This window comes from Salvelinus sp. IW2-2015, unplaced genomic scaffold (genome assembly GCF_002910315.2).
Source record: "Salvelinus sp. IW2-2015 unplaced genomic scaffold, ASM291031v2 Un_scaffold3310, whole genome shotgun sequence".
Taxonomy (NCBI): Eukaryota; Metazoa; Chordata; class Actinopteri; order Salmoniformes; family Salmonidae; genus Salvelinus; species Salvelinus sp. IW2-2015.
In genome coordinates, this window is record NW_019944594.1 from 45,744 (window position 1) to 60,308 (window position 14,565).

The 14,565-nt window shown below is 45.5% G+C and overlaps 1 long non-coding RNA gene across 1 annotated transcript in view; it reads left to right on the forward strand.

Moving 5' to 3' along the window:
- The window catches only part of LOC112075639 (uncharacterized), a 47,799-nt gene extending 34,493 nt beyond the window's left edge, over nt 1-13,306 (forward strand). Inside the window, exons 6-7 of the long non-coding RNA XR_011477446.1 lie at nt 1,867-2,032; nt 13,244-13,306. This is a non-coding gene — a long non-coding RNA (uncharacterized lncRNA). The remainder of the gene's footprint in view (nt 1-1,866; nt 2,033-13,243) is intronic.
- The last annotated feature ends 1,259 nt before the right edge of the window (nt 13,307-14,565 follow it).

The following is a 14,565-nucleotide window of genomic DNA, read 5'->3' on the forward strand; positions in this document are numbered from 1 at the left end:
TGGTTTATTGTTGTTAGGTGATTTTTGTCAAGGTGAAATCTGCTGCTCTTTGTATTCCAGATGACACATAATGATGTATCATATTATCACTGTCATTCTCCCTTGGTAGGTGTACCTATCTATTCAAAGCCGGATGGTTCCACTGAAGACAGGTGTTTATTGTGGAGAGAGCGTTGCTCTCAGATGGCAGGGTTCGACTAGCTGCCGTGATCCGGGGTGACCGGTCAGACAGAGAAGAGCGCTCTTGAGAAACTGTCTGAAAAGGTTATTCTGTCTTTAAAGACGAAGCAGATTGTTCATACACTTTTAATATTTCAACAAGGCATGGCAAATAAAGCACTAGACAGGAGAAGGCAAAGGTTTTGTGTCAGCGGAAAGAGATGATATCTTTCTGTAGTAATTGGGATGGAGGAGAAGTATGATTTGTAACTCAGTGATATAACTGTATCATACAGAATGTCTGGAGGGGCATCCTCCATGTGCAAAAAGCACCCAGTTCGCATTTACGTTTTCTGTCATTATTAGTCTATTTTCTAGCATAATTTTGCTACCAATGGCAGCATCTTGAGGTTTATATATGATCTAATATCCTGTATAGATCATACTGGAGGAAGTAGCCCATCAGTCAGAGAGAGCTACTCTCTGTGATGTATCATAAAGGGCCTTCTCTCAAGGCCTGAAACTGGTTTATGTACTTCATCAATGGAAGAGAAGTGCAACTTCACTTTAAGTAGAGTGAGTTGTATTGAGGCCTTGTAAAACACCAGCTTGTACTTTAAAACTCTGTGTGGTGGAGCCATTGGTTCTTGGTATTTATGTCCTCTGGGACCAGCTAAAGTCTCTTGTCTGTGTTCCAAATGGCACCCTATTCCCATAGGGCTCTGGTCAAAGTAGTGCACTATATAGGGAATATGATGCTATTTGGGACACATCCCTTGTTTGATCCTCTTCATCTTGTGTGTGTTGTGTTTTACTCAGGTCTGGTCATCCTTCATGCTGTGTGTTGTGTTTTACTCAGGTCTGGTCATCCTTCATGCTGTGTGTGTTGTGTTTTACTCAGGTCTGGTCATCTTCATCCTTCATGCTGTGTGTTGTGTTTTACTCAGGTCTGGTCATCCTTCATGCTGTGTGTTGTGTTTTACTCAGGTCTGGTCATCCTTCATGCTGTGTGTGTTGTGTTTTACTCAGGTCTGGTCATCCTTTATGCTTGTGGTGTTGTGTTTTCTCAGGTCTGGTCATCCTTCATGCTGTGTGTGTTGTGTTTTACTCAGGTCTGGTCATCCTTTATGCTGTGTGGGTTGTGTTATTTCAGGTCTGGTCATCCTTTATGCTGTGTGTGTTGTGTTTTATTCAGGTCTGGTCATCCTTCATCCTTCATGCTGTGTGTGTTGTGTTTTACTCAGGTCTGGTCATCCTTCATGCTGTGTGGGTTGTGTTTTATTCAGGTCTGGTCATCCTTCATGCTGTGTGTGTTGTGTTTTACTCAGGTCTGGTCATCCTTCATGCTGTGTGTGTTGTGTTTTACTCAGGTCTGGTCATCCTTTTATGCTGTGTGTGTTGTGTTTTATTCAGGTTCTGGTCCACTTCATGCTGTGTGTGTTGTGTTTTATTCAGGTCTGGTTCCTTCATGCTGTGTGTGTTGTGTTTTATTCAGGTCTGGTCATCCTTCATGCTGTGTGTTTGTGTTTTATTCGGTCTGGTCATCCTTCATCCTTCATGCTGTGTGTGTTGTGTTTTACTCAGGTCTGGTATCCTTCATGCTGTGTGTGTTGTGTTTTACTCAGGTCTGGTCATCCTTCATGCTGTGTGTTGTGTTTTATTCAGGTCTGGTCATCCTTCATGCTGTGTGTGTTGTGTTTTACTCAGGTCTGGTGGAGGTGGTCTGCAGTGTCTTCAGCAAGGCAGCCATCCTGTAGTGGAGAGAGAGGAGAGGCCTGGGAGGAAGAGTAGCCATGATCTCCTGTTGTCTCTACTGGACACTCTGCACAATGTACTGACCAGCACATCCAGAGTGGTGCGCATTGCACTCCAGGTATGCTAAACGTACAGTATCCAGGGCTGCACAATTACTCCACTTCACATCGAATCATGTGCAATATCCATATCGCAAGAGATCCATATTGCATGCAATACCTTGAAGCACCACTCAGCCGCGTGTAACGTCTGTTTTCATCGTTTATTCTGTTTGTCGTCTCTCTCCCTTTCTCTTGGGCTGCTTCCCACACATACCCAGCCCCGCCCCCTGTCACTCAAGCCGCACAGCTCCTCCTCCTTCCTGTTAGAGTCGTTCTATGTTTGCACAGCTCCTCCTCCTTCCTGTTAGTCGTTCTATGTTTGCACAGCTCCTCCTCCTTCCTGTTAGAGTCGTTCTATGTTTGCACAGCTCCTCCTCTTCCTGTTAGAGTCGTTCTATGTTTGCACAGCTCCTCCTCCTTCCTGTTAGTCGTTCTATGTTTGCACAGCTCCTCCTCCTTCCTGTTAGTCGTTCTATGTTTGCACAGCTCCTCCTCCTTCCGTTAGAGTCGTTCTATGTTTGCAAGCTCCTCTCCTTCCTGTTAGAGTCGTTCTATGTTTGCATGCTGCTCTGTTAGGTCATTGCAGTCAACAGATTGTTTCTAACAAGAACGGATGCTGCTTTTCACTTTGCGTCTTAATATAAATCATTCTATTTCTATGATTCCAACAGTTCACTCAAGGGTTTTGGTGTCAAATCGCAATATTTGGTAAGAAAATCGCAATTAGATTTTTGGCCCATATCGTGCAACCCTACCTGTATCCATAATCTATTTTTGAACAGGCCGGTGAAGTGTGTGTGTGTGTGTGGGTGTGTGTGTGTGTGTGTGTGTGTGTGTGTGTGTGTGTGTTAGGGATCCCCATTAGTCAACACTTCTTACAAAAACAAGTAGTGATGAAGTCGATCTCTCCTCCACTTTGAGCCATGAGAGATCAACATGCATATCATTAATGTTAGCTCCCTATGTACTTTTAAGGGCCAGCCGTGCTGCCCTGTTCTGAGCCAATTGTAATTTTCCTAAGTCCCTCTTTGTGGCACCTGACCTACACGACTGAACAGTAGTCTAGGTGCGACAAATCTAGGGCCTGTAGGACCTGCCTTGTTGACAGTGATGTTAAGAAGGCAGAGCAGCACTTTATTATGTACAGACTTCTCCCCATCTTAGCTACTGTTGTATCAATATGTTTGACCATGACAGTTTACAATCCAGGGTTACTCCAAGCAGATTAGTCACCTCAACTTGCTCAATTTCCACATTATTAATTACAAGATTTAGTTGAGGTTTAGTGAATGATTTGTCCCAAAAACAATGCTTTTAGTTTTTGAAATATTTAGGATTAACTTATTACTTGCCACCCATTCTGAAACTAACTGCAGCTCTTTGTTAAGTGTTGCAATCATTTCAGTCGCTGTAGTAGCTGACGTGTATAATGTTGCAAGTGGCATGTCATTAGTAAAGAATGAAAAAGTAAGGGGCCTAGACAGCTGGCCTGGGGAATTCCTGATTCTACGTGTATGTGCGTGTGTGTGTGCGTTGGCGGAGGGCTTGAGTGTGTGTAGGGCACTCAATGTCCACCTATCACATCTAGGTGACTCACAGTGAGGAAGTAGCTATATTTGTGGCGTACAGCAGGTCAGCCACCAGGGGGAGACTCGTCAAGGCCTGGTGACAGACGGAGAATACATCACGAGGCGATGGCTCCATCTGCTGGACGTGCCAGGTCTTGACGGGCTCTCCGGCCAGGACTAATTGGGGCTGATTGGGGATTGGTGAGTAATCAAGGGCTGATTGCTCACCAACTGTACAAGTCGCATAAAGTTGCCAGAAGGGCAGCACACAAGGGAGAGACTGGGGGAGGAAAGGACTCCCGTATAGTTGGGGACGGTACCAGAGGTAACAGGAGGAAGTTCAGTTTTGATCCCCACAGGATACAGCAAGACCCGGAGCCCAGAAGACGGTATCCTGGAGAGGGTCTCTTGGGGGAGACCTATTCTTTTCTTTTGGACTTTTATTTTAATAAACACCTTTGAAACTGAGCTAATCCTACTCTGTCCGTGTCTGATCTGTGTAAACGTTTTGACCCAACCCCCTGGTCTGCCACAAGTGGTGGAGAATGCAGGCATTCTGATAACGTGGTCAGATCAGGGTTGACGTTTACACAGCATCAGCATGGACGAGTTGATAGCTCAGTTCATCCGGGCCCAACAAGCCCAACAGGCGGTTCAGGAACGAACGCTGGAGGAACAGTGGCTACAAAACGTCCACCTCATTGAGGAAATCAGGAAGCTACAAGGAGGAGCGTCTACTGAATCACATCCAAACAAGTTTTTAATCAAGCTAACAGAAGATGACGACATCAAAACCTACCTCAAATCAAATGTTATTTGTCACATACACATGGTTACCAGATGTTAATGCGAGTGTAGTGAAATGCTTGTGCTTCTAGTTCCGACAATGCAGTAATAACCAACGAGTAATCTAACCTAACAATTTCACAACAACTACCTTATACACACAAGTGTAAAGGGATGAAGAATATGTACATAAAAATATGAGTGATGGTACAGAACGGCATAGGCAAGGTGCAGTAGATGGTATAGAGTACAGTATATACATATGAGATGACTAATGTAGGGTTCAAATATACCTCTGTATATTTGAACAGACAGCACTATGGGAAGGATGGCCAAGGCAGAAGTGGGCCAGTCTACTGGCGAGATACTCAGCCGCTACAGGTACAGCCTGGCCCATCGGGCTCAACTATTCCACGACTGGAGGTTCGTAGCCGACGCATCCCCCCGAGCCCAGATGAGCGACCTACTGCGAGTCACCAGGGGGTGGCTCCTAACCGATGTATCCACCCTCTCCATCCTAGACAAAGTGGTCCTGGATTGCTTCCTACGGGCACTACCCCACGACATGAAGAGGGCAGCGAGTCTATGTGCGCCCCAGACCTTGGAGGGCCTCCTGGAAGCAGTGGAGATGCATCAGAACACTCAGGCCCTGCTGAGTGGAAGCCGGGCCGAGTCGGCGACATGTTCGAGGAGTCGGAAGGACAGACCCACTGCTGTGTACCCCGAACCGACAGTCGGCAGGGCCAAGAGACCGCAAACCCGTGGAGAGACGGCTGGGGTAGGGCCAACCCGCCACCGACGACCCCATGTAGATGGAGACCAAAGAAGGTGTTTTGAGTGTGGCGCCTGGGGGCACACTGCCTGGAATTGCCCGGCTCGAGAGGAGTCGATGCCATCAGCAAGCCCCGGAGGCGAGGTGGGTCACACCACGAATCAACTGCACCCATGGTCCCGGTGAAGGTTGACGGACATGACACGGAAGCTCTATTAGACTCCGGAAATATGGTTACTCTCGTAACCACGAGCCTGCTGAACCAGGATACTGAACGTGGTAGGGAGATGTCCATTTCCTGTGTTCACGGGGACACAAAGCGGTATCCAACCGTATGAGCCAACATCGTGACGACACAAGGGAACTGCCAGATGATGGTGGGTGCAATAACAGAGTTGCCGGTACCTCTCCTACTGGGACAAGATTGTCCGCTGTCCGCGGCCCTGTGGGGGCACAAGCTGAGGAAGAAGGTACGAGCCGACCGAAGACGAGAGCGAGGACGACCTATCGCCTGTGCGGCCCGGAAGCAAACGGTTGATCAACCTGTATCTACGCGTCCGGAGTTGGAGTGGGTGCCGGAACCCGACCCGCCTAGGGAACCACGGGAGGAAGAGCCCAGACTCCCCCTCCTTGATTTCGAGGGGCCAGTCGAGACACCCCCTTGGGGCCAACTGAGGGGACAATTCGTGGGAGGATCCTAACTTGAAAGCCGCCGCAGCTCAAGTGATAGCGGTGGATGGACAGCTACTTCCGGGGGTGAGTGACTGGCGATACCCCCATTTCCAAATCAAGAATAACCTTTTGTATCAGGGGGAACTTCAAGAGGTATTGTTGCTGCCCCGACGGTACGTGGGAACCGTTCTTCAGCTGGCCCACCTGTTGGGTGTGCACCTGGGAATGGAGAAGACCCGGGAACGGATCGCCGCCCAGTTCCACTGGCCCGGGATGAGGAGGGCCGTGGAATATTACTGTCGCAGCTGCCCGGAGTGTCAAATGACTGCCCCAAAGGCACACTTCCGAAACCCACTGGTCCTCCTACCGATCATCGGGGTGCCCCTTGAACGCATCGCCATGGACATAGTGGGACCCCTGGTACAAACAGCACGAGGACACCGGTACATCCTGGTAATAGTGGACTATGCCACCCGGTATCCTGAGGCCATTCCCCTACGGGCGGTATCCAAGGGAATCGCCCGGGAGCTGTTCCACCTCTTTAGCCGGGTGGGCATCCCGAACGAGATCCTGAGAGACCAAGGTACTGAGTTTTAATCCCGCCTAATGAAAGATTTGTGTACTCTCCTGCAGATCAAGCAGATCCGGACCTCCGTCTTCCACCCGCAGACGGATGGGCTCGTTGAGCGGTTCAATAAAATGCTCAAACAAATGCTGCGGAAGGTCATCGAGCAGGACGGGAAGAACTGGGACCAGCTACTACACCACCTAATGTTCTCAATTCGAGAAGTACCCCAGTCCTCCACTGGGTTTTCCCCTTTCGAACTCCTCTACGGGAGGAGGCCAAGAGGCCTACTGGACCTCGCCAAGGAGGTGTGGGAAGCCCAACCGACCCCCTTACGCAGCGTGGTAGAGCATGTGGAGACGATGAGGGAGCGGATGACAGCCATATGGCCAGTCGTGAGGGAACATATGGAGAAGGTCCAATGCGCCCAAGCCCAGGTCTACAATCGGAGAGCCCAGCCCCTAGAATTCCAGGTGGGAGACAGGGTATTGGTCTTAATCCCCACGGCCGAAAGTAAGTTCCTGGCAACATGGCACGGGCCATACGAGGTGAGCGAGAAGCTGGGACCTGTCAATTACCGCGTACGGCCGCCGGGGAGACGGAAACCCCAACAGATTCACCACGTGACCCTGTTGAAGAAGTGGCATGAGAGGACAGCCTTGCCGTGTTATGTTCGAGACCCAGGATGCCAACGGTACCAGTGGTGGACCCGAGCAATGAGGACCTCGACCCAGCCCAGAAGCAAGAGCTCAGGGAGCTCGTCGATCGAAACACGCCGGTGTTCTCTTTTGACCCAACCCCCTCTGTCACAATTTACAGTACCAGTCAAAAGTTTGAACACACCTACTCATTCAAGGGTTTTTCTTTATTTTTACTATTTTCTACATTGTAGAATAATTGTGAAGACATCAAAACTATGAAATAACACATATGGAATCATGTAGTAATGAAAAAAGTCTTAAACAAATCTAAATATATTTTAGGTTCTTCAAAGTAGCCACCCTTTGCCTTGATGACAGCTTTGCACACTCTTGGCATTCTCTCAACCAGCTTCACCTGGAATGCTTTTCCAACAGTCCTTGAAGGAGTTCCCACATATGCTGAGCACTTGTTGGCTGTTTTCCTTCACTCGCGGTCCAACTCATCCCAAACCATCTCGATTGGGTTGAGGTCAGGTGATTGTGGAGGCCAGGTCATCTGATGCAGCACTTCAAATCCAATTGTATTTGTCACATGCGCCGAATACAACAAGTGTAGACTTTACCGTGAAATGCTTACTTACAAGCCCTTAACCAACAGTGCAGTTCAAGAAGAAGATTTTTACGAAGCAGACTAAAATAAAAAGTAACACAATAAGAATAACAATAACGAGGCTATATACAGGGGGCACCGGTACCGAGTCAGTGTGCGGGGCTACAGGCTAGTTGAGGTAATCTGTACATGTAGGTGGGGGCGAAATGACTATGCCCAGGTAACAAGCAAACAGTGAGTGTACAAAAGGGAGGGGGGATCAATGTAAATTGTCCAGTGGCGATTTTAGGAGTTGTTCAGCAGTCTTATGGCTTGGAGGTAGAAGCTGTTGAGGAGCCTTTTGGTCCTAGCAAAGCACCCCCACACCATCACACCTCATCACCATGCTTCACAGTGTCTCTGAATGTCCTTGAGTGGCCCAGCCAGAGCCCGGACTTGAACCTGATTGAACATCTCTGGAGAGACCAAAAAAAGAACTGTGCAGCGACGCTCTCCTTCCTAACCTAACAGAGCTTGAGAGGATCTGCACAGAAGAATGGGATAAACTCCCCAAATACAGTTGTGCCAAGCTTGTAGCGTCATACCCAAGAAGACTTGAGGTGCTTCAACAAGTACTGAGTAAAAGGTCTGAATACTTATGTAAATGTGATATTTCCGTTTTTTGTTTTTTTTTACACATTTTATAAAAACCAGTTTTTGCTTCATCATTATGGGGCATTTTGTGTAGATTGAGGAGGGGAAAACAACTATTTAATGCTGTAACGTAACAAAATTTTGAAAAAGTCAAGGGCTCTGAATGCTTTCTGAATGCACTGTATTTTATATATTTGCCTCTTCTCAACTTCCAGTAGGATGAGCAGTAAGAAGCAAATATATCTCATTGAAGTTCATCTTTTAGACACTAAGGATCCACAAGGTCCCCCACCCGAGGGACACTTCATTGTCTCCCACTGGCCCTCATTAGCTTTAGTTGTCCTCTACAGAGCCTTCCTCCACTTCCTGGTATACATATTTATGCAGCCCGGACATTGGGAGAGCAGAGGAGACGAGAGGAGAGGGGAATAACATAATGGAAATCAATTCTCTCACTGGAATGAAAAAATGCAAAGCTCATTAAAAGGGCTTCTGCACAAACCAAATTCATTTAGGTAATAATGATAAGGAAGGAAGAATATGTGGCCAGTGTCGTCTTAAAGTTGTCTCTCTCTCTCTCTCTCAGATTCACTCAGAATTAATATTTTAAATGGATGAGGAAGTTAATCGAGAAAGTTCTACATGCTTCACAATTAAGCAAAAGAAGAAGAGCTGAAAAAATAGCATGGAATAATAATCACATTAACTGCAGACAGCCAATCTTCCTTCCCAAAGTTTTGTGCTGACCGAAAAACCTGCTTAAAATAAGCCAGCAGTCCCTCAGAAGGAAAGAGGAGAGGAGGGAGAGGACAGAGGGGAAAGGAGAGGAGGGAGAGAGAGAAAAGGAGGGAGAGGAGCGGGGGGGGGGTTGAGAAACCAGAAGAGAACCAGATGGAGAGTGTGTCTTTCAGTCTAACCCAACCAACCAGCAGAATGGGTCTGGGGGGAAACAGAAGTTTGAAAAGGACTTGTTTGGTATTATTTTTATTTGTTCTACATCTATTTCCATCCACCAAAGGGAACAGCCAGTTTGTCATAGAAATGAAATCTACCTCCCAGGAGGTGCTTTTAATGACTGCTGTTAAGGCCAGTCATTTGTTTTAAAGGAGATTTGAAGATTTGAATATGTTAGCGTGAGTCTAGTGGTGCTACAGCTGTCCAACAGGACTAGTAATACTGTTCTACTTTACTATGCCTCAGAACCAACACGCTGCCTGAAAGTGTCAACAGGACTTAGTAATACTGCGTTGCTACCTGTACTAACCTAGAACAACCACTGCTACAGCTGTGCCAAACAGGACTAACGTAATACGTAGTGTCTAGCGCACGTGTACTAGCCTAAAACAAAGCACTGTTACACCTGTCCACAGGACTAGTAATACTATTCTACTGGTACTAGCCTTAACAAGAACTGTTAAGCTGTCCAACAGGACTAGTAATATCGATTGCTACTACTGTACCTAGCCTAACAACACTGTTCGACAGCTGTGCCAAACAGGACTATGTAATTAGCTGTTCCTACATGCTGATAGCGCTAAACAACACTGTCGTCAAGCTGCTCCAACCAGGCCGTATGTAAATACTGTTACTATCTGTGCTTAACGCTCTAAACACACACTCGCTACAGCTGTCCACAGGACAGTAATCATCGTTCTAACTGTACTAGCCTAACAACACGTTGTTACAGGCTGATCAACAGGACTTAGTAATACTAGGTTCGTACTGTACTAGCCTAAACAAGCACTGTTACTAGCTTCCACAGGCACTAGTAATAACTATTTCTAATCTGTAGCCTAGCCTAAACAACACTGTTACAGCTGTCCAACAGGACTAGTAATACTTTCTTCACTGTACTAGCCTCAAACAACAACTGCTTATACAGCTGTCCAAGCACGGACTAGTAATACTGTTCGTGACGTCTAGCTAAACTGCTACAACAACCACTGCTGATACAGACTGTTCCCCAACAGGACTAGTAATACTGTTCTCCTGTAGCTAGCGCTAAATCAACCACTGCGTACAGCTGGTCCAACCAGGACTAGTAATACTATGTTCTAGCTGTACTAGCCTAAACAACACTGATAAAGCTTAGCGCTCAACAGGACTAGTAAACTATTCTATTTTTCTAGTACTAGCCCTAAACAACCACTGCTACCAAGCTGTCATACGGTCTAGCTGGCTACCTACAGCCAACACTGTTCGCTACAGGACTAGTAATACTGTTCTACTGTACTAGCCTAAACAACACTGCTACAGCTGTCCAACCAGGACTAGTAATACTGTTCTACTGTACTAGCCTAAACAACACTGCTCAGCTGTCCAACAGGACTAGTATACTGTCTACTGTACTACCTAAACAACACTGCTTACAGCTGTCCAACAGGACTAGTAATACTTTCTACTGTACTACCTAAACAACACTGCTACAGCTGTCCAACAGGACTAGTAATACTATTCTACTGTACTAGCCTAAACAACACTGTTACAGCTGTCCAACAGGACTAGTAAATACTTCTACTGTACTAGCCTAAACAACACTGTACAGCTGTCCAACAGGACTAGTAATACTATTCTACTGTACCTAGCCTAAACAACACTGTTACAGCTGTCCAACAGGACTAGTAATACTATTCTACTGTACTAGCCTAAACAACACTGTTACAGCTGTCAACAGGACTAAGTAAACTTTCTACTGTACTAGCCTAAACAACACTGTACAGCTGTCCAACAGACTAGTAATACTATTCTACTGTACTAGCCTAAACAACCACTGTACAGCTGTCCAACAGGACTAGTAATACTATTCTACTGTACTAGCCTAAACAACACTGCTACAGCTGTCCAACAGGACTAGTAATACTGTTTCTACTGTACTAGCCTAAACAACACTGCTACAGCTGTCCAACAGGACTAGTAAATACTGTTCTACTGTACTAGCCTAAACAACACTGTACAGCTGTCACAACAGGACTAGTATACTATCTACTGTACTAGCCTAAACAACACTGTTACAGCTGTCCAACAGGACTAGTAATACTTCTGCTGTACTAGCCTAAACAACACTTGTTACAGCTGTCCAACAGGACTAGTAATACTTTCTACTGTACTAGCCTAAACAACACTGCTACAGCTTGTCCAACAGGACTAGTAATACTTTCTACTGTACTAGCCTAAACAACACTGTTACAGCTGTCCAACAGGACTAGTAATACTGTTCTACTGTACTAGCCTAAACACACTGTTACAGCTGTCCAACAGACTAGTAATATGTTCTACTGTACTAGCCTAAACAACACTGTTACAGCTGTCCAACAGGACTAGTAATACTATGTTCACTGTACTAGCCTAAACAACACTGTTACAGCTGTCCAACAGGACTAGTAATACTATTCTACTGTACTAGCCTAACAACACTGCTACAGCTGTCCAACAGGACTAGTAATACTGTTCTACTTACTAGCCTAAACACACACTGCTACAGCTGTCCAACAGGACTAGTAATACTGTTCTACTGTACTAGCCTAAACAACCTGCTACAGCTGTCCAACAGGACTAGTAATACTTTCTAGCTGTACTAGCCTAAACAACACTGCTACAGCTGTCCACGGACTAGTAATACTTTCTACTGTACTAGCCTAAACAACACTGCTACAGCTGTCCAACAGGACTAGTAATACTGTTCTACTGTACTAGCCTAAACAACACTGCTACAGCTGTCCAACAGGACTAGTAATACTATTCTACTGTACTAGCCTAAACAACACTGTTACAGCTGTCCAACAGGACTAGTAATACTTTTCTACTGTACTAGCCTAAACAACACTGCTACAGCTGTCCAACAGGACTAGTAATACTATTCTACTGTACTAGCCTAAACAACACTGCTACAGCTGTCCAACAGGACTAGTAATACTATTCTACTGTACTAGCCTAAACAACACTGTTACAGCTGTCCAACAGGACTAGTAATACTGTTCTACTGTACTAGCCTAAAACAACACTGTACAGCTGTCCAACAGGACTAGTAATACTGTTCTACTGTACTAGCCTAAACAACACTGCTACAGCTGTCCAACAGGACTAGTAATACTATTCTACTGTACTAGCCTAAACAACACTGTACAGCTGTCCAACAGGACTAGTAATACTGTTCTACTGTACTAGCCTAAACAACACTGTTACAGCTGTCCAACAGGACTAGTAATACTGTTCTACTGTACTAGCCTAAACAACACTGTACAGCTGTCCAACAGGACTAGTAATACTGTTCTACTGTACTAGCCTAAACAACACTGTACAGCTGTCCAACAGGACTAGTAATACTGTTCTCACTGTACTAGCCTAAACAACACTGTACAGCTGTCCAACAGGACTAGTAATACTGTTCTACTGTACTAGCCTAAACAACACTGCTACAGCTGTCCAACAGGACTAGTAATACTGTTCTACTGTACTAGCCTAAACAACACTGCTACAGCTGTCCAACAGGACTAGTAATACTGTTCTACTGTACTAGCCTAAACACAACACGTTACAGCTGTCCAACAGGACTAGTAATAACTGTTTCTACTGTACTACACCTAAACAACACTGCTACAGCTGTCCAACAGGACTAGTAATACTGTTCTACTGTACTACCTAAACAACACTGTACAGCTGTCCAACAGGACTAGTCATACTGTTCTACCCAGGACAAGACTCTGCACTAGTTCTCTCAGACCTCAGCCATTAATTTGGCAGATGTGGATGAAACCTAGCTCAACACAGTGCGTGCCTGCCTGTTCGCCTGTCCGTCTGTTTGTCTGTCTGTCTCAACACCCTTACTCATCTCTCTGTTTTACCTCTTTCCTACAGTAATTGATTTCTGCATTTTCTTTACTGCTGAGACGAAAACAATAACCTAGTGTTGTTGTCAATCAACAGTTTTGATCTGAAGGCAGTCAACTGATCTCTCTCTCTCTCTGTGTGCGTGCTGCTACAGGGAGCTGAGTCCCCAGGGAGAGACCAGGCTGCAGAGGAACTCCTGCTCATCAACAAACCTCTGCAAACTCACATCCCGCCTCATCAGATGGTAAGACCTGTCTGTCTCTCGTCTGTCTGTACCTGTCTGTCTGTCTGTACCTGTCTGTCTGTCTGTACCTGTCTGTACCTGTCTGTCTGTCTGTACCTGTCTGTCTGTACCTGTCTGTCTGTACCTGTCTGTCTGCCTGTTAGTACTGCATGTGTGATTATTACAGTTTAAAAAACAGTAGTGTATTTATATAGGATATCCAATAATACTTATATAAGTTGATTGAAAAGTGCTGGAGCCCTCAGATCAAGGGGTTTGGAAAAGAGTGCTAGCCACTGCCAGGTAAATGCTGGTTCATCTTTGACAATATTATTCAACATGACGCAAATATGTTAGGAAAAAGTAATGATCCATTCCCAGTGTATTTTTGATGTGATTTATCCATTTCCATTCTAATTGAGTGTAGCTAGTCTTATGATAAAACATAAAATAGTCACCTGAAATAATTAATTTGAAATAATATTAAATGACATTTTCATTGTCAGTCATGCCTTTTGACCAAGCCCCTGAAAACTTGACCTGTTGCTGATACAACATCATAAACTGAGTGGATTCTGAACGCATCATCAATAATGGACGACCCATTGTGGTTTAATGGTTTCTGCTGGTTCTGTGATATGAGAATCTATAGAAATAGATTTATGAATAATGATGACAGCGTCAGAGAAAGATGGGTCCTGCGTTTTAAAATGAAGAGTTGGGGTTATTGGATAGATATTGCGTTACATACTTAATTTTATTATTAGCCCCATCATTCCACTGTGAAATAGGCTTTTTTTTTTAAAGCATTTGGGATTTTTGCCGGCCTTCGTATTTCTCAAAATTATTTCTCATTCACTGCTAACTTTGGCCTTGAGGTTAGGAGAAGGTAACTCAATTTCATAAAGTACCAGGGGCTTGAATGATTGACAACTTCCAGTGGACAAGTTGTATCTGTTGCACATGGTAGCGCCACACTCCTACACAGTACACACACATAGCAAAGCAAAGAGTTCACAGAGTACACACACACACACAGAGTACACACACACGTACACATACACACACGTACACACACACACACACACACACACACACACACACACACACACACACACACACACACACACACACACAACACGGAGTACACACACACCATATTGCCTCCCCCCTAGAGTACCTCTGGTCCACCATACTCTCAGTTGGTATTTCTGAGTGAGTGAAGTGAGTGAACACACACACATAGGAACACT